This window comes from Aedes albopictus, chromosome 2, assembly GCF_035046485.1.
Source record: "Aedes albopictus strain Foshan chromosome 2, AalbF5, whole genome shotgun sequence".
Taxonomy (NCBI): Eukaryota; Metazoa; Arthropoda; class Insecta; order Diptera; family Culicidae; genus Aedes; species Aedes albopictus.
The window spans coordinates 118,106,156-118,127,828 of NC_085137.1; the positions used below are offsets into that span (position 1 = coordinate 118,106,156).

Below are 21,673 nucleotides of genomic sequence, written 5' to 3' on the forward strand. Positions count from 1 at the left end.
ATTCTTCCATCAGTGGTGCTCACAAGACCAGCTCAAATTTGTACAGTTTTCAGCTAAATCCAGGTGGTGCTAAATAATGTAAATCTTATAAGTCCTTATGAATGAGCTTAAACGTTAACATGTCGAAAGATTACGAAGGTAGTTCGCTGGCCAAGTTCGCAGGGGTTGACGGTATTAAAGTGAAGGAGTTTCATTTTGATTATTTTAATGTAGTGTTCTTTAGTGAAACATATCACCTTTTAAACACTTTAATGCGCCTCCAACGGTTCATCACGAACCGGCTGCTGCAGATGGAGTATGGCTGATCATATGCATCAGACATGCTCGATAAACAGGAGGAACCGCCGGGGCTCAGTAGAGTCTATTCCCAAGCAATAGTTCCAAGTCAGTTGGATTTGAGAAGGTTTTGATGATGGTTACAAATCCTAATAAAAGTATTATAGGATTTGTGATAGGTTTTGGTACCTTTTACAGCCAGGTGACTTCAAAATGTTGTTTGGGCTCTATTTCCCACGTTTCTCGGTTGATTTTGATTAGTAATTTATTAATGTCATAGTCGCTTTTTCGAATTTTTACAATGTTAGTTGGTCATATTTTCTTTAAATATAGTAATTAAAATCGACCGAAGAATCAATAGTGGGAAGGAGATTTGCAGCACTTAATTGTGCTGATAGATTCGAAGCTAACGTGCGAACACTTAAACGCATTGTTGACGTCAATGCGTTCGACGTGACATTTTGGACAAAAACTGACTGCTTTATATTAACTGAACAACGTTACTTGTGTATGACTAGGTTGACATTTCTAGGCTACGCTTGAGAAACTGACATGGTTCATCTAGGTAGGACCGATAGGACAATTGAACGAATTTGAATATTTTTAATGGTATTTGTGGCGGGATGAAAGTTGACATGAAATCTTTATTATTTTAAAATTTTATTGCAATCAACTGACCAACTTGGCGTATTTTTGATTATCTCTTAGATGTTCAGAAGTTACATGTTTCTGTAGATTTTGGACCGATGACAATTTAAGGACACAAGAGATGAACACAAGTAGAAAACGATTAGCGAAATCAAGAAAACAATTTGACACAGGATCGACTATATTTTAACATACAGGGTTTGCTTGATTCGATGAAAAAAAAACAAACATACGACAACTGACTTAACGAGGAGAAAAACATATTTAACCATATCACAACATCAAACAAGGAGACACACACAAACCGTGTGACCATAACACTACATAGGCAAATCCTGACTGACCAATTGAAAACTTTCCAATCTTCTACCGTAACTTTCTGAGTCAGTTGCAACAGTGTCTTAAGGCTTTTTACGGCATCATCAGCATCGGCAGCCATGTTGGACATATGGTTCGAAATTACAAAGTGATAATTCTCAGCCACCAAAGCGAATATTCGTACGAAAAAGTATCATCCTATATGCTCACTCGCAGTGATTACGATAATACTTTTTCTACTGGATTGCTGCAGAATTGACAGTTTTTTATCACCTTAAAAACGCGAGGCAAACAATCATTGAAAATCAAAAAGTCGATGATTTGTTCGAAAGCTTAGTGATGCATCATGGCACCTTAATGGATATCATTTTCCGCGTACGGCTGGCAAACTGCTTCTGAAAGATTACGTACTCTTTTCTATCTTCGGGTCTAGTGTAGAGGTTTCAACTCTATTCAGAGTGCAGCTAGAAACCTAGCAAAAAAAAAAAAAAAAAGATTACGAAGGTAGTTTTAATCTATTTTTGAAATAAGCAATTTATAAGAAAAACTTAACGACTATATCTTGTAATGAGATATCTATCCCAGTTGCAAAAAGTTCAAACATATTTGAAAGTTATCTACTAGTGCTATCTTATGGAGGTTGACTGATCCGATTTTCTTCGCTATTAAACTTGTGTTTCAAAATTGTGATTTCATCACAATTCACCAGTTTCCTAATCATTTACTTATTTGCATGTTGTAGTCAATACTGATTCCAGTGGCTCATCCGAATAAAACAAATCTAGTAACATTTTATGTATATTAAATTGTAGCTCTTTGCTTAACACACTGAAACCTATTTCCATGCCATAAACTGGGGGTGCATAAACTAGAGATGTGTATGAATAAAACAGATTATAAAAAGAGGTTTTTTTAAAGATCAATTGAGAATCGCATACTGTACAATCTTCTTCTTTTTGGCTTTACTTCCCCACTGGGGCTTGGCCTTCCTCGCTTCAACTTAGTGTTCTTTGAGCACTTCCACAGTTATTAATTGAGGAGGTTAGAAGCAAAGGGATGTAAGTGACAAAAAACCACTTTCGAGTAAAATAGGTTTAAAGTTTTCGACCAATTTTTCATCCCATACAAAATGTATCGAGCTTCAAAATCATCCTAATTTTCTCTGATTTATTAATATCGTAGAAACAATCTTAATAAAGTTTCTGAAAGCTTGAAATCTGAAGAATTTGATGATATGCTCAGCTCAAAATCGACATGGTCACTTACACCCCTTTGATTCCGGGCCCCTCAATTGTGAGGAAAGTACAATAATATTCAATGCCCAGGGAGTCGAGAAGTTTTTTCCGACCGAAACTGGAATCGAACCCGCCGTCTCCGTATTGGCGATCCATAGCCTTAACCACTAGGCTAACTGGAGACTGTACAATACACTTTTTATAAAAATGAAGATCAAACCAAAGAAGATTCAAGGACACCCGATTGTCATATTTGAGGAAATTGTTACATTCGATTTTTTGATCATTTTGAAATTCTCAATTATTAAGGCTCAAAGTCAGCGCTCAAACGAGAGAACTAAGTTGACGTAAGCTGAATTGCTTCTGATTTCAAATTGTACTAAGAAGGTATTCAAGAAATGTTCGAGAAAGTCAATAGAATGGGGGCCAGGAGGTTTCAGGAGTGTTTTAATGGCTTGCAGGGGCATTCCTGGGGGTTCCAGGGGATTTTGAATGGTTGTTTTCCCTATTGCTTCTTCTCTTTCCCACGACATGCCTCACGATTTTGAAGGTATAGATTTCGGTTTTTACTGCACTGATGTAGTTGAAACTTGGGTCGATTGTGCACAACAAGTGAGCAAGGAAATGATCCAAACTCTAGTTCATAATACGCAGTAGAATCTGAGATTTATATCTTGATAGCAGTAAAGCAATGACGGAAGATTGTGTTGATGTAGCGAGTCCTCTTAAAGTATTTACAGGAAATTTTAGTGGATTTTGAGGGGCATTTTGGTAGGTTGGTGGAATCAGAGAGGTTTCAGATAGGTTTTAGGACGTGAGAGGCAGGCTCTGTCTTAGTGGGGACGTTACGGCAAGAAGAAGACCCAATGACCATTTGGCCTGATGACCATTCGGCCTAATGACCTTCGGCCGAATGGCCTTTTGCTGAATGGCCTGACACCTTAAGACCTTTCGAGGTGTTTCAAGGGGTATCAGGGGCGTTCTAGGGAGGCCCTTGGAACTCCAGCAAAATTTCAAAATGTTTAATGGGGTTTCACGAACGTTGAATCGGGCTTCAGAAGGGCTTCAGGTAGGCTTCTGTGGGTTTCAGAGGAGTTTCGAAGTTTTTTAGGACCATTTAATAAATTTGACGAGTAGTTTTGGTTTTTAATGCTGGCTATATAGTCCCTGAAAGTCATGCTGAAAGTCACCGGAAAATTGCAGAAACCCCCTGAAACCTTAGAAGCTTCTGAATATACATGAGACCTGCTTTAATGTCCTGAGGCTGCCTGAGATGCCTTAAGGACAAACGTCTTGAAATCCCGCTTCAAGAGTGCATGAGAACTTAAAACGCACAAATCTTAAGAAGCAAGCTTCAAACAACAGTGCATGTTATTATTCTGTTTTTGCTCACTTGTAATAAGCTTAAAATAAGAAGATCAAATGCGGTGGTTTTGTTTAAGAAGAGATTTGTGCCCTCGAAATCGTGAGTAGGTGCCAAAGTCGGCCATTGTGGCGGCCATCTTGGGATTCTAACAAGTCTTTAAAAACCCTTCTACTTTTTTACGCCATAAAATGCTCCCAAAAATCTCTTTGAAACCCTCAGAAATGCTCTAAAACGCTCCTGACTAAACCCTGAAATGCCTGAACTCCATTGTAATACTCTGAAATGCCTTGAACTGCCCCAGAAAACATCATGCAACCCTCTTAGATGCCTTGATCTCCCTTGTAATATTCTGAGAACCTCTGCAACGCTCTCCAAATCGCATGAAATGGTCTAGAACCCCTTCAAAAATTCATGAAGACATCCTGAGACTCACTGAAACGCCTGAAAACGCCCCTTAATATTTCTAAAAAATCATGAGACACCTCCGGGCACGCTCTGGAATGCTTTGAAACGCCGTTTTAAACCCTAAAAAACTCCCAAAAAAGGCCCAATGACGCTTCAAAAAAGCCATCTGAAACCCTTGAAATCCCCAGAAACACTCTTGAACGCCTATGACATCCTCCAGAAACCCCCTTAGAGCTACTCATTTCCCAAACTGAAAAGAAAGTGCCTATGTAGCCGACCTACGAATACCCCTTAGAGCCACTGCAGTGCCGCTTAAACCGCTTTATATTAAACAAAACGTCTCTGCAACCCCCTAAAACCACCCCTTGAAATACCCCAAAACTCCGAAATCTGAAGCACCAAATGTCGGTTTGCACTGAAAAGATTATCGATTGGTAACTCGCTGGTGATGACCATTGGTCACTGACCAATTATAAACTTTTCAGCGTAAACTGGCATCCGGATATTCAGATTTGTGCTTTTGAAAACTCGAGGTGTGGCTTCGTCATTTTTCACATGAAATGTCCTTGTAATTTATCTCAGATCCTCTTTCATACCCACTGAAACCTCCTGAAGCGCATCTGAAAACATTAAAAACCTTTTTGTAAGTATTATGTAACACGCCGTAACACAATTGAATGAAACGCTCTGAAGCTCCCTGAAATCCTTCCGAATACCATCAAAGTCCTCTCTGCGTTTCTCTTTATTATTGCTACGCTCCAAGAGCATCTTTGTTCTTCGTTTGTTACTCCCTCCTTTAGATCTTCTTGAGTCCTCCTTTTACTATCCCTCTGCCATTGCATGAACTTGTATATTTTAAAACGAGCACAATATGATATACTATGCCCAAAGTGTCGAGAAAAGTTTCTGACGTGAACGGGAATGAAAACCGGTGGCGTTTCCGGGCTGGCGTTCCAGTGCTTTAAAAATGATCCGTTTATTCCCAGACGAAGCAAATTTAGTTTCTGTTTGACCCGTAGTTATTTTCCTTTATTGGCTAGCATGCTTCGGAGGCAAGTGGGAGCATGAGTAATCAAATTTGCTACTATTAGTGAGTAATATTATGATGTTACTGTTAGTGTTATGATGGTTCAGCAGCATGATGGCTCTTTGAATCTTTTTCTTCGCCGGCGAATACATAAAAGTGAATATACATGGTTTTTATTCCGTTATTACAGTGCAAATGACATAAAATAAAATTAATTTGATTATTTTAGTCATGCACTACATTCTCATTCCATGAAACGTCTTATGACACCGGGAGTACTCGTCGTCCCAGACGGAGCCTAACCTAAGCCCCAAGCGGCTGATCACTGCCACGGCCGCTTCCAAAATGGGCACTCATGGCCTCTTTTCTCCCAGGTCCTAGGGCAATGATCCTCAGGCTTGTTTTTTCAACTGCCTCTATTCCAACTCGTGAATCGATTTGTGAAACATTTAGCACGTTATTCTTGATGAATTCGGGAGTAGAACAATCTCCATAACAAACATTGCAAGAACTCGGCATCGCGTGTGGTCCTAGGGCGTATCAGAGGTAGAGAAGTTTCGGATGTACGAAGCCTAATTTTTTTTAAATGACTTACATTTGTTTATTCTGGTAATCAGGGTTGTGATGCGGGCTAGCCCTCGAAGAGAGCGCGGAAACCACTGGAGGCGGGGATCCAAATTTCACGGTCCGATCAACACTTGGCCGTTCGATCGAAGGTTCCTGTTTGGTTGATGGTGGCAGCTTCTTCCATGACGGTACGAATTCCAATCAAAACGTGGCCGGAACATAGCGACTGAACTCCTGGCTTACGCGGCGGATAACCTCGGGCCACTTACTTGTCGTGCGAGGGGGGAGGGTGTACGGTCGTTAGCGTAGGCGTAGTAGCGGAGGTTGTAGGACTGAATTCAGTCCGACGATGAAAAGGAGATCCAGCGATGAAAAACTTAACTTCATGTAGCCCTATCGTCCCACATCAAAATTAACGAACAAAATGTTACTGTTCGGTAACAGCCAACAAAGTGATTTGTTTTACAAGTTTTGAGCAACAGATCATTTCCCCATCTTCACACTCGCTACAGCAAGTGAGTATGAATGATCACCTGTCAGTTTGCTTCACAAGCCAGCCAATCGATGAGAAACAGTGGTCGCAGTTGGTTCGGGTTTTCTTTGCTCACTTTGTTTGTTCCTTCGTAGTGGTTGCTGGCGCTGATAACTGGTCGTATTTTTCATTTTCACTCAGATTCAAGCACTGGAGAGCTGTCTTATCACCTTCAGAATAATCATCACACAATCTATCACCTTACGCCTGGCTTCCACGCACCAACGTGAACCCTCTGTCATATAACTTTACCCGAAAATACTTCGATACCGCAGCATAAGCTTGTGAAAGCGCAGAGGACTCAACGGTCTGCCGTTGGAATGCAATTGCAATCATAGCTCTCTTCTTCTTTTCCACATTGTCCTGCAACCTGACGTAACAGACGCCTTCCAGTTTAAAAATAGAACATCACCAATAACACTCTGTAGATGCTTGTTAGTTCCGAGCAACTATCCCATACACACTAAACGCTTACAGCAATATTTTGCTGGATTTTGCCGAGCTGAAGGGTCCAGCAAAATTTTTTGCTGAACTTTCAGCAAAATTTGCTGAATTTCAGCAAAACGTTACTGGTGATCAGCAGAGTTTATTGAACAAATCAGCAAAATTTTGCTGAATTTTCAGCAAAATTTTTGCTGAAGCCTTCAGCTCGGCAAAATTCAGCAAAATTTTGCTGAAACCCTCAATCGATTTTTGGTGTGTAGGTTCTTTGCTCAATCAAGCAACGGGCGGTCAATCAAGCAAGCAAAACGCATACCAGCAAAAAAAAAATACAGAACAAGCTACTGAACCGCGTGACAGGAGACATGACTGTATAGCCTCACGCGTTTTGAGACAAACGTCACCCCGCTCTCGTGTGAGAGTAGGTATTCGCGCACCATCCTCTCTCATATGTAGTAACAGCACAGCAGCACAGCAAACAAGATGCGTGCTACCGACTAAGTCAAGGTCGTCGACATCCCCGCATATTCTCTGACAGCCAGTGGTGGTGAAGAGTTGACGAATGTTGAAGATTAACGGGGACCCGAGCAGGATGTAGGGGAGAGTACTTCAATGTGTATCTTTTGAGAATTTAATTCGATTTTTTGCTCTTAATTAAAGGTTTATAAGATTGGATCTTTGAATATGGAGAATCTGAACCAATAGTGGACTTCATATGCTAAAATGTCTGTTTTTTTATCTGTATTAACGAGATTTTCAGCCGTAGGCTACTTTATCCAGGCACCAACGCTTCAAGGAAGGAAGAGTTTAAATTTTGTGAGTTTGTCCGGAATGGGATTCGATCCCAGCTTCTCGGTGTAAGGTACACCGGGGCAAATTGAAACGGGTGGGGCAAGATGAAACACGAAGTTTTGAAATAGATTTCAATACAATTTAGAAATTTTTCCTTCGCTAAAAGATTGTTTGAATCAAAAACTATGTGTTATGACGATCAAACTGTTTATCATCATTAGAAAACATCATTTTAACCCGCTGTTTCATCTTGCCCCACCCGTTTCAACTTGCCCCGGTGTACCTTAAAAGGCACGCGCTTTAACCATCACACCAGATCCACGCCTGTGACTCATATAACAAGGAAAACATACTCTGATCTGTAAGATGAGGTGGCGCAAACATCCAATGAAAAAGCTGAATTGTGAACTTATTTCTCGAGGGATTTCAGCTTTCAGTCAAAGAAAATCGTTGATATTCTTATCTCATTGCCAACGTTTTGATCCATATGTTGGAATCTTATTCAGGGCTGAATTCTTAACATCATTGTTTCATCACGATTCGTTTTTTTATTACTAGGGTGTGAGTTATTCAGCCAATGCCCCTGTTAACGCACGGGTCGGATAGGCCCTTTGGATCGACGGTTGGTCTACTACATATCAATAAGACAATAGTAAGCGATCTGACAGATCGCACCTATATGGATAAATCACAAAGAATTGCTACACGTTGTTGCCACAAAATAGTGATCTTTCTAAATAACCGATATATTCCTTAAACTTTACGCTATTATTGGACTACATATAGTAAAACTATTCTCTAGTAATTGCCTACTGTATTACCATATATGTTTAAGCAATCATACAGGTAAATAACATAAATTTCATGAATTCGATTAGCTAGTACCGATGATTTGTACCTAAACCTATATACGATTTGCAGTCATTGAGTATCAATTACGCTTTAGTTTATGGTGGAGAGCGATTCGTTACCGGTGCGAATTTACGATCAGGTGCTAACCGTAAGTAGCAGTAACTTCGGACCAGATTAAAGTATTTATGCTGTCCTTTGAAACATATAGGTTCCCATCACCAGTTCGCTTAGTGGCTATTATAGGTTATTTGTGCGTCATCATTGGAAAACTTAATTGTAAGTACTAAATATTGTGAATCTGCCAATTTGATAACATGAATAAAATTTCAGTCGAGTCGCGCTTCGCTCGGACTTCGAAAAAGTTTAACAACCTCGAAATTAACGAGTCATGATGAGCGCATCGAACCCTAACCCCACTATGCAGGAAGGCACACATAGTTGCAAGAGTTGCAACCGTCCCGATAACGCAGAGGATATGGTGGCCTGCGACAAATGCAACGGCTGGTGGCATTTTAGCTGTGCCGGCGTGCAAGCTTCTATCTGTGATCGCTCGTGGCGTTGCCCCAACTGCTCGACGTTTTGCGGCACGATTGGATCCGAGAACTCGAATGCATCCAGCGCACGGCTACGATTGAAGCAGCTTGAGGAGGCCAAGGCGCTAGAGGACAAAATACGCAAGGAGCAAGCCGACAGAGAAAGGGAGTTCCTAGCTGCGAAGCATCAGCTAGAAACCGAAATCGAGGCTAGGCAATCGGTAGGTGGCAGCCTTAGAAGTCACGAGAGTCATCGCAGCCGACGGAGCAGAGTAGGAACTTGGGTGGCTGAGCAGGACTTTACAATAGCAAACAGAGCGATTGAGAATCATCCGCCGCAAACCGGCAAAACCTCTACCCCAATACTCACGGGTCAGGTAGGAACCGGAGCCACGACGAAAATTCTTCCGCCGCCTCTTAACACCCAAACCTCGCAACACGAACGGCCTACCGATCATCAACAGCCGTCTGTGACTCCCACGAACGAACAAGTAAGTCATCTCTCTTCCAACACACCGTTGGGCATACCGAAGCACCTGCTTCCCCCAACCAAACCCTCTGGAATACCGGAGACATCATTTCCGCTTGTGAATTCGTCGTGTATTGCGGAACCGGATTCGTCGCACTTGCCAAATGTGTTGGGTGCAGTTCATCCTCAGTCTCAACCGGCACCAATGAGCAAGTCAGTGTCATATTATCCCGCGTTGCCAGCACCACCTCCGATATATTCGTTAGGCACAATGGCGCAGGAACTCGCTTCGACAGAGGGTTCGTTAAGAACGGCATCGAGGATGCCGCCAGTATGCCCGGTGGACAACCTGAAACCATCGCTTTGCCCGATTAAGCCATCGCTTCCTCCGATGACAACGTCAATTCTTCCTCCCATCAACACATCTAGCAGCCACCAGTTACCTCCGCCTCCGGTAGACCCCTCGGGTTCGACGATGCCTTCGCTTCACGCTAACCAGCCTAGAGTAATGGAGCATCGAGTTGGTTTCTCGAGACATCCCGGCAACGGAGACCCACCTCGTTCTTGGCTGAATTCTTCGCAACCGATCATCCGAGATGCTTCAGCTGATGTTGGCCACATGCCCGCGCCGCCAAACAGGATTCCTCCCCAACCGTCGTGCTACGTAGCTCCACCGCAACTGTCACAGAGTGACCCAGCGTCTCATTCGTGGTACCAGCAGCCAATGCCATCCTACTGGCAACAACCGTACTGGCAGCCACAGTACCCGGTGCAGAATTCATTCGCCGGAATAATAAACCCACAGCAATTGGCCGCTCGCCATGTGGTTTCCCGGGAATTACCGAAATTTTCCGGGGATCCGTTAGAATGGCCCATGTTTTTGAGTGCGTTTGAGTCTACGACATCGATGTGCGGCATACAGCCGGACGAGAACCTTGCAAGGTTGCAGAAGTGCTTGGTCGGGAAGGCCAGGGAAAAGGTACATAGCATCTTAACTCTGCCGGAGGCAATCCCCGAGATAATCAACACACTACGCGATGAATGTGGCCGTCCGGATCAGTTGGTGCATTGCTTAATGAGCAAAATCAGGAACGCGCCTGCTCCAAACCTTAATAAATTAGACACGCTAATTACGTTCGGGCGCGAGGTGCGCAATCTCGTTACCTACATAGAAGCCGCCAATTTGCAAGCCCATCTTTCCAACCCCATGCTTCTAACGGAACTGGTCGGTAAGCTTCCTCCAAGTATTCGATTGGATTGGGGTCTACATACCCAGCGAATTCCTGAAGTCACGTTGAAAGCGTTCAGCGATTTCGTTTCGTCGATGAAGACAGCCGCTTGTCAAGTTGCAATGCCTTTCGAATCCAACCCTCAAGACGATGTGGTCCGGTCTGGCAAGAAAAAGGAGAAAAGCGGATATGTCCACACGCATTCTACTGAAGTCGATACCAGAAGTTCATCGAGAACGAAGCCCGAGATGCAGCAAAAGCTGTGCTTGATGTGCCAAAGTGGCGCTCATAGAATTAAGAACTGCGACAAATTCAGTTCACTGACGATTATAGCACGGTGGAGACTGGTGGAGCAACGAAACATGTGCCAGAGATGTTTAACGTGCCATGGTAAATGGCCGTGTAGAACCTCACAGCCTTGTGGTATGGACGGCTGCGGAGATATGCACCATAAATTGTTGCATCCGGGGAAACCGAAACCGGCCCCCTCAGGACCTAAGGGGCCTGGTTCGTCAGGAGTCGTCACCACTCATCGCAGCCAACAACATGGCACATTTTTCAAAATACTTCCTGTGACACTGTCCCATAACGGAAAGTCGGTTACGACCTTCGCCTTCTTTGACGACGGCTCGAACGTAACGCTCCTCGAAAGTAGTATCGCCGACATGCTCGACCTGGATGGAGAAGAGAGCTCGCTTTGTTTGCAATGGACCAGCGACGTCACACGTAAAGAATCTGTATCCAAACGAGTTAAAGTCTGTATATCAGGTGACGGAACCACTCAACATTTGTTGTCACAAGTACAAACCGTGGACAACCTAGGCCTGCCTCGGCAAAGTTTAAACTACACTGAGCTTTCGGTGCATTTCCCACATCAGCGTGGTCTACCAATCCAGAGCTACACCGACGCAGTTCCACGGATTTTGATTGGTGCAGATAATGCGCGACTGAAGTTGCCATTGAAGAAGCGAGAGAGACGAGATGAAGAACCAGTGGCCATCAAGACAAAGTTGGGTTGGACTATCTTCGGTGGACAACGCGGAAGCCATGCCTACAACCGTATGATGGTTCACGTGTGCGACTGCTCTGCTGATCAACGTCTTCACGATCTTGTGAAACATTTTTTTGATGTGGAACACCTTGGCATAACCGCTTCATCAACCCCAGAATCAAAAGAGGGCGAGCGAGCTAGACGGATACTGCAAGAGACTACTCGGCGAACAGAATCCGGCCGGTTTGAAACTGGATTACTATGGAGGAGTGATGACGTGCACTTCCCAGAAAGCTACGGTATGGCGGAACGAAGACTCAAATGTCTAGAACGTCGGCTACAATCAGACCCGGAACTCCGAATAAACGTCGAGGCTCAGATAGCTGATTATCAGGACCAGGGATACGCCCACAAGGCTACCAAGGAAGAGTTGCAAGAGTCTGATCCAAGACGCGTTTGGTATTTGCCGATTGGAATTGTTCGTAATCCACGCAAACCCGAAAAGCTACGAATTGTGTGGGATGCAGCTGCAAGCGTTAAAGGAATTTCTTTGAATTCCATGCTCCTAACCGGACTGGATTTACTGACTCCACTCATGTCAGTTCTCTGCCAGTTTCGTCAAAGGCAGTACGCTATAACAGGCGATATCAGGCAGATGTTTCATCAGCTGCGCATCAGGAAGGAGGACAGACAATCACAGAGATTTCTGTGGCGTGCTAACCCCGAATCCACCCCGGACGTGTATGTGATGGACGTGGCTACATTCGGAGCTACCTGCTCACCGTGTTCAGCTCAATATGCGAAAAATTTAAATGCAGTGGAGTACGAGAAGGATTACCCCGAGGCAGCGAGAGCCATTATACAGAACACATATGTGGACGACTATTTAGACAGCCGAGATACCCTCGAAGAAGCTGTCCAGTTGGCGGTAGAAGTTCGTGAGGTCCACAGCAAAGCCGGATTTGAAATCCGGAACTGGCACTCCAACGCTCAGCAAATCCTTGAACGGGTCGGGGCTGAAAACAGTCAAGAAACGTTTCAAACGACAAAGAGCTTCACCGCAGAAAAGTCGACGATGGCCGAACGTGTCCTCGGCATGTTGTGGGAACCGAATCAGGACTTGTTTGTATTTACCGTTCAACTCCATGCAAACCTCCTTCCACTCCTATCTGACGAAACGGTGCCCACTAAACGGCAAGTGTTACGCGTTGTAATGAGTCTTTTCGACCCGCTTGGACTTATTGCTTGCTTCACGATACACGGTAAAATTCTGATTCAGAACATCTGGAGATCTGGCATCGGTTGGGACGATTCCATTGACGATAGGGACTTCAAGGACTGGAAACGTTGGATCAGATTATTTCCCGACTTGCAACGAGTACAAATTCCTCGTTGTTATTTTCCCGATTATGAACAGCAAAGCTACAGTTCTCTACAGCTGCACATTTTCGTGGATGCAAGCGAGCTGGCTTACTGTAGTGTCGCATACTTCCGTATAATTGACCGAGGAGCACCTCGATGTTCACTGGTAGCTGCAAAGGCAAAGGTAACTCCATTACGACCTCAATCCATTCCCAGAAACGAGTTGAATGCAGGAGTTATCGGCGTTCGGCTTATGAGAAGCGTCTTGGAGAACCATTCGCTGGAGATTACAAAGCGGTATTTTCACACTGATTCGACTGTTCTTCTGGCATGGTTACGTGCCGACCCACGTAAGTACCGTCCCTACGTGCAGTTCAGAACTACGGAAATCCTAGCCGAAACATCCGTGGAAGAATGGCGCTGGGTTCCCACCCGGCTGAATATTGCAGACGAGGCAACCAAGTGGGGCAGCGGTCCCAGCTTCGACGTACAAAGCAAATGGTACAGTGGACCAGATTTCCTTTGGAAACCAGAAAGTGAATGGCCTGTGAAAAAACCTATTGTGGGTGAACCAACGGACGAATTGAGAAGGATGAACGTACACCAGGATATGACGAAGGATACGGTAATACATTTCAATAAGTTCTCGCGCTGGGAGGATGTCGTCAAATCCTTAGCTTACTTATACCATTTCGTTAACCGTTGCTCGGCAAAACAACGTGTTCCAACTAAATCTCGCATAACAATGTTGACGCATCAAGACTACGTGTCGGCTGAACAAGGGTTGTGGCGGATTGTCCAAGTTCAGGCTTTCGAGGAGGAAATAGCAGCATTGAAAAATGTCAAATCACCAACCAAAACTGGTCGCCTAGTTAAGTCCAGCCCATTGGCCAAACTATCAGCTTTCCTCGACGAACAAGGACTATTGAGAATGGAGAGCAGAATCGACCCGAAGGCAGCGTATTACCCATACAATTTTCGGAATCCAATAATTCTGCCCAAATGTCACCGTGTCACCGAGTTGCTGATACTGCGTTTCCATGCTAAATACGGTCATGCCAATACGGAGACCGTTGTGAACGAGCTGAGACAACTCTACTATATCGCCAAGGTTCCATCAGTGGTGAAGAGGGTCATCAAAGAGTGCATGTGGTGCCGAATATACAAGGCCGAACCTCAAGCACCCAGAATGGCGCCATTGCCGCAGCCGCGGGTTATGCCATATGTACGCCCGTTCACCCACACTGGTATTGATTATTTTGGGCCACTTCCGGTGAAGCAGGGACGCAGTAGTGTTAAAAGATGGGTAGCGATCTTTACCTGTCTCACCATACGAGCGGTACACCTTGAGGTGGTGCATTCTTTGACGATCCAGTCCTGCAAGATGGCTATTCGCAGATTTGTCGACAAGCGAGGAGCTCCCCAAAACTTCTTTAGCGACAATGGCACTTATTTTCGAGGAGCAGCTAGAGAATTAGCTGTTGAAATAAAGTCGATTAATCTCGCAATTGCTGGAACCTTTACCAATGCTGAAACAGAATGGCATTTTAACCCACCGTCAGCTCCACACATGGGTGGTGTGTGGGAGAGAAAAGTTCGCTCCATTAAAGATGCACTCAAGGTTCTGGCGTGCCACGACAAGCTGGACGACGAAGGACTTCTGACACTGCTCGCCGAGGCCTCAATGATTGTCAATTCTCGTCCCCTCACGTTTGTTCCACTGGAGTTTCCTGGTCAAGAAGTTCTCACCCCAAATAGTTTCCTGTTGATGAGCTCTAGTGGCAGCAACACTCTGGCACGAATCCCCATCAATCAACCGATTTCACAGCGCACGAATTGGGGAGTAATGCTGTGCCTGTTGGACCGGTTCTGGCAATGCTGGATCAAGTCCTATCTACCAACTATTGCGAGGAGAACAAAGTGGTTCGGAGATGTACGTGCTCTTCAAGAAGGTGATCTCGTGGTTATCGTAGATGAAACCGTACGCAATGGATGGCTTCGTGGACGAGTTACAAAGACGTACCCAGGCGTCGATGGTCAGGTACGCAAAGTAGATGTCAAGACTGAGTCAGGAATATTTCAACGACCTGCGATCAAAGTCGCACTTCTGGACGTGCTGGAGGATAGTAAGGCCACCAAACAGTGAGGCCCTACGGGTCGGGGTGTTAACGCACGGGTCGGATAGGCCCTTTGGATCGACGGTTGGTCTACTACATATCAATAAGACAATAGTAAGCGATCTGACAGATCGCACCTATATGGATAAATCACAAAGAATTGCTACACGTTGTTGCCACAAAATAGTGATCTTTCTAAATAACCGATATATTCCTTAAACTTTACGCTATTATTGGACTACTTATAGTAAAACTATTCTCTAGTAATTGCCTACTGTATTACCATATATGTTTAAGCAATCATACAGGTAAATAACATAAATTTCATGAATTCGATTAGCTAGTACCGATGATTTGTACCTAAACCTATATACGATTTGCAGTCATTGAGTATCAATTACGCTTTAGTTTATGGTGGAGAGCGATTCGTTACCGGTGCGAATTTACGATCAGGTGCTAACCGTAAGTAGCAGTAACTTCGGACCAGATTAAAGTATTTATGCTGTCCTTTGAAACATATAGGTTCCCATCACCAGTTCGCTTAGTGGCTATTATAGGTTATTTGTGCGTCATCATTGGAAAACTTAATTGTAAGTACTAAATATTGTGAATCTGCCAATTTGATAACATGAATAAAATTTCAGTCGAGTCGCGCTTCGCTCGGACTTCGAAAAAGTTTAACAGCCCCTATGGTCATCCTTTTACAAAAACAGATGTTTGAAGCACCAAATGTTTTCATTTTTGTCTTTCTCGTTCACTAAAGTAAACTGAAAGGCTATATGTGCACTAAAAATAATTTTCAATAGAAGATTCGGAGGGTCAAGCTACATATACCAATCAACTCAGTTTGACGAATTGAGATGATGTCTGTATGTGTGAATGTATGTATGTCTGTGCGCCCATTTTAAGGCACTTCCCATTGACCAATTTTTCGGATTATAGCTCGAATCGAACCGGAATTTTACCGTATTGTTTGCTATTGAAAATGGTCCGGATCGGTCAAGATGTTCCGGAGTTATGGCCATTTCAGTGATCTGGACCAGCACCGGTAGAACTGACCGTATATAAAACTGAATCAAGCCTCATCATGCGACACATCAAACTGCGGTGATTTTCGTAATCTTTAGCATTTAGCATAGTTGACGAATTTTGTGCGGAAATCAACACTGGAGACCAGCACTTCCACGATGTCAGCTCAAAATTCAAGATGGTATCAGAAACATGTCTGGAGTCCAAAAATGGATAGATCGGAATATCCAAGATGGCAATCTGAAATCCAAGATGGCGGTCTAAAATCCAAGATGGTGGCTCAAAACTCAAGATACAGACGCCATGTTGGAGTTTTAGGCCCTATAACCACAGACAAACAGACGTAACACTCTTCAAAACGACTTGGGACATGCATTTAACGATTAATTCAAATTTAATTTGATTTGCGCGATCCTTCTACCAGATGCGCTAGTGTTCCATCGCTTTGACGTTTGCCAGTGTACACGTTGCTGTATGATGCAAACAAAAATTTCAGGCGCTTTGTTTAGTAGTGTGCGTGTTAGATAAACGTCAAATCAAAATCCATCATGGCCACATTGTCGCTCGCGGTTCTACCAACAGGTGGCAGTGGGCTCATGAAAAGGACACCGGGCAAAAGTTTTTGAGGAATTTACTTTAAGAGTTACGTCTGTTTGTCTGTACTATAACCATGCAATATGGGTATATCTGGTATAAGGAAGATGTCCGAAGTCAAAATGGTGGGCTAAATCCAAGATGGCGGCTCCAAATTAAAGATGGCGGCTGTTTAATGGAGTTTTAGGCTCAAGAACCATGCAATATGGGATTATTTGGTATGAGGAAGATGACCGAAGTTAAAAAATGTCGACCAAAATATTCAAAATGGCGTCTCAAAATTTAAAATGGTGACTGATTGGAACCTAAAATTATGATATATTGATATATTTGAAATGTAGAAGATTTCCGGTCCGGAGTCCAAAAAATAGCGATCATAATATCCAAGATGGCGGTCTAAAATTCAAGATGGCGGTTGTTTGATGGAATTTTAGGCTCTAAGCCCATGCAATATTGGTATATCTGGTATGGGGAAGAAGTGTGAAGTCCAAAAATGGTAACCAGAACATCCAAGTTAGTTTACTTAAATCCAAAATTGCGGTTAAGAATTCAAGATAGCAACTTTTTTTTAAGAGTTTAACGCTTAAACAACAAAGCCACATAAAGAATATGATTTCTGATGCCATAAAATGGGTTTTTGTTAAGCGTATGAAAGTGAGATACAGGCAATCTTTGATATAACGAACCTTCGATATAGCGAATACGATATACATACATACATACATTTATTTGTTCAACATCATTAAGACAAGACATAATCAACAATAGTACGCCACAATACTCGGTTTGTGGCTGCCGCTCTCCATCCTCGGTCGCGCCCAATGCTCGCCAAGTCACGCTCCACCTGGTCCGCCCATTGTGCTCTCTGCGCTCCACGCCTTCTTGTGCCAACCGGATCCGTTGCAAACACCAGCTTTGCAGGGTTGTTATCCGGCATTCTTGCAACATGCCCTGCCCACCGTATCCTTCCGGCTTTGGCCACCTTCTGGATGCTGGGTTCGCCGTAAAGTGCAGCGAGCTCGTGGTTCATCCTTGTCCGCCACACACCGTTCTCCTGCACACCGCCGAAGATCGTTCTTAGCACGCGTCGCTCGAAAACTCCGAGTGCTTGTAGGTCCTCCTCGAGCATGGTCCATGTCTCGTGCCCGTAGAGGATCACCGGTCTTATTAGCGTTTTGTACATGGTGCATTTGGTGCGTGGATGAATCTTTTTCGACCGCAGTTTCTTCTGGAGCCCGTAGTAGGCCCGACTTCCGCTGATGATGCGCCTCCGAATTTCACGGCTCACGTTGTTGTCAGCCGTCAGTAAGGATCCGAGGTAGACGAATTCCTCCACCACCTCGAAAGTATCCCCGTCTATCGTAACATTACTACCCAGACGGATCCGGTCGTGTTCGGTTCTGCCTACCAGCATGTACTTTGTTTTTGAGGCATTCACCACCAGTCCGACCTTTGCTGCTTCGCGTTTCAGGCGAGTGTACAGCTCTGCCACCGTTCCAAATGTTCTAGCGATAATGTCCAGGTCGTCCGCAAAGCACACAAATTGACCAGAATTTGCGAAAATCGTTCCACCGGCTGTTGAGCCCGGCTCGTCGCATCACACCTTCCAGAGCGATGTTGAAGAGTAGGCATGAGAGTTCGTCACCTTGTCGCAGTCCCCGGCGAAATTCGAATGAACTGGATAGTTCACCCGAAACCCTTATGCAGTTTTGCACACCGTCCATCGTTGCTTTAATCAGTCTAGTCAGCTTACCAGGAAAGCCGTTTTCGTCCATAATTCTCTATAGCTCTGCACGGTCGATACTGTCGTATGCCGCGTTGAAGTCGATGAACAGGTGATGCGTTTTGACCTGGTATTCACGGCATTTCTGGAGGATTTGCCGTACGGTAAAGATCTGGTCCGTTGTCGATCAGCCGTCGATGAAGCCAGCTTGATAACTTCCCACGAACTCATTCGTTTTAGGTGACAGACGACGGAAGATGATCTGGGATAGCACTTTGTAGGCAGCATTCAAAATAGTGATCACCCTGAAGTTCTCACATTCCAAATGGTCGCCTTTCTTGTGAATGGGGCAGATTACCTCTTCCTTCCACTCCTCTGGTAGCTGTTAGGTTTCCCAGATCCTGACTATCAGCCGATGAAGACAGGTGGCCAACTTTTCTGGGCCCATCTTGATGCTGCGATACCATCCTTACCAGCTGCTTTGTTAGTTTTGAGCTGGTGAATGGCATCCTTAACTTCCCTCAGCGTGGGAGTTGGTTCATTTCCGTCCTCCGCTGCACTGGCGTCGTCGTTTCTTCCGTTGCCGTGGGCTTCCGTGCATACGTTCTCCACGCCGTTCAGGTGCTGATCGAAGTGCTGCTTCCACCTTTCGATCACCTCACGTCCGTCCGTCAAGAGGCCTCCGTCTTTATCCCTGCATATTTCGGCTCGCGGCACGAAGCCGTTGCGGGATGCGTTGAGCTTCTGATAGAACTTCCGTGTTTCTTGGGAACGGCACAGCAGTTCCATTTCTTCACACTCCGCTTCTTCCAGGCGGCACTTTTTCTCCCGAAAGAGGCGGGTCTGTTGTTTCCGCTTCTGTTTGTAACCTTCCACGTTCCGTCGAGTCCCTTGATGCAGCATTACCGCCCTTGCTGCGTTCTTCTCCTCCAAAACCGTTCTGCACTCTTCGTCGAACCATTCGTTCCATCGATTCCGTTCCACGTACCCGATGGTGCTCTCGGCTGCGTCGTTGATGGCTGCTTTCATTGTACTCCAGCAGTCCTCTAGAGGGGCCTCATCGAGCTCGCTCTCGTCTGGCAACGCGGCCTCGAGATTCTGCGCGTATGCTGAGGCGACATCCGGTTGTTTCAGTCGCTCTAGGTTGTACCGTGGCGGTCGCCGGTACCGTACATTGTTGATGACGGAGAGTTTTGGGCGCAGTTTGATCATCACCAGATAGTGATCGGAGTCGATGTTGGCGCCACGATAAGTCCTGACGTCGATAATGTCGGAGAAGTGTCGTCCGTCAATCAGAACGTGGTCGATTTGAGATTCCGTCTGCTGTGGTGATCTCCAGGTGTAACGATAAGGGAGGCTGTGTTGGAAAAAGGTGCTACGTATGGCCATATTTTTGGAGGCGGCGAAATCAATGAGTCGTAGGCCGTTTTCGTTTGTTTGCTGGTGGGCGCTAAACTTACCAATCGTCGGTCTGAATTCCTTCTCCTGGCCTACCTGAGCGTTCAAATCTCCTATGATGATCTTGACGTCGTGGCTTGGGCAGCGGTCGTACTCGCGTTCGAGCTGCGCGTAAAATGCGTCCTTGTCATCATCAGTACTTCCGGAGTGTGGGCTGTGCACGTTTATTATGCTGAAGTTGAAGAATCGGCCCTTGATCCTCAACCTGCACATTCTTTCGTCGATCGGCCACCAACCGATCACGCGTCTCTGCATATCGATGCATCACGATGAAAGCTGTTCCCAGCTCGCGTGTGTTGCCGCAGCTCTGGTAGATAGTATGATTACCTCTAAACGTTCGCACCATGGATCCTGTCCAACACACCTCCTGCAGCGCTACGGTGCCGAACCCGCGGTCCTTCAGTAGATCGGCGAGTATGCGGGTGCTCCCAATGAAGTTGAGAGATCGGCAGTTCCACGTACCGAATTTCCAATCGCAAGTCCTTTTTGTTCGCTGGGGTCGTTGCCGTTGGTATCAGTTCGTATTATTCTGTTGCTAATTTTCCGTTACAATGGTTTTTTTTACGGCTGGCTCGTAGGGTCTGACACCAACCCCCTACTTTCCGGAGGACCATAGTGCACAGTTGAGCTTAGAGTCCTTCCCTGGCACTCGGACGTAGATCAGCCGCCCCTAACATGGGGATAAGACGCTGTTGTGAGCCGCTCCTCCTGGAGAACAGACGCTCAGGTTTGCCGAAGCACACCCCCCTTCCCTGTCAGCCTACGACCAAAGTTCCCACCGGGGTTGGTTACCCGATCTTCCCTAAGGTTGCTCATAGTTTCCGGCCGGTACCGCGTGGAGGTAGGGATAGGAGTTGCTGGGCAGAGGCTAGTGGATCACAATGGGATTTGAATTGCGCAGCATACCCAGCCTTTACCGTGCCAATACGATATAGCATACAGTTTACTTCGATATAACGTACAACAATTAACAGCAAATCGAAGCACAAAAAACGAAATAACGTTTTCGTGAAAACTCATGTTTTTATATTGGTTTTGCAAATTTCACATAAATCATTATTTGGCGTTAACTTCACGTCGAATTCATCAACACTAGCTTAAAGAATATTCTAAGTATTCATCAACATGTCACTTGAGTTTTGTTGAAATGAGTTTTCCGAAGGCACGAAAAAGGTGCCATCACCGCTAGGTGGATTAATTAGTTTTTTTTTTGTTATCATGAATGTTCAACAAAGAATACAAAATTTAAAAAAAATCATAACAATTTGAGCTTATTAGACTTGTTTTCGATAAGATGAAAACGGGAGTATTATGCAAAAGATGGGTTCCATTCCCTTATCATGGATCTCATACTTGTTATCGGACCTTTTTGGAACACTCTCCCCTACGACGCAGCACGCGTGGATGTTCCCAAAGCAATCAACTCGATTGGTGGTACGCCACGGTGCGTGGTGGCGCCTTTCTCGTTGAGCAACCGTATTCATCAGCCAGAGTCGTCAATAAGTCAGTTTGATGTTTGCCGGTCGCAGCAGACATCTCTCAGTTCGCAGCTCTGCTGCAATGCAACACGGCTACCTACACGGGTGAATCTGTTTCGTTGGTGGCGGGTGAGGGGTTCGTCGCTGGTTGGGTGCGAAATGCGAATTCTGGAAGTCACTGGTTAAATGTAGCGACGCGCGTAATTCACACCTACCTACCAAAATTACTAG

General features: G+C 44.9%; 2 long non-coding RNA genes across 2 annotated transcripts in view; both read left to right on the plus strand.

Annotated features, from left to right (window-relative positions):
* LOC134287712 (uncharacterized) overlaps positions 1-21,673 on the plus strand; it is a 582,424-nt gene that overhangs the window by 338,702 nt on the left and 222,049 nt on the right. The window lies entirely within an intron of this gene.
* Positions 8,196-8,726, plus strand: LOC134289048 (uncharacterized). Its single transcript, XR_009998230.1, has 3 exons — positions 8,196-8,453; positions 8,529-8,607; positions 8,668-8,726. It is a non-coding gene; the product is annotated as an uncharacterized LOC134289048 (long non-coding RNA).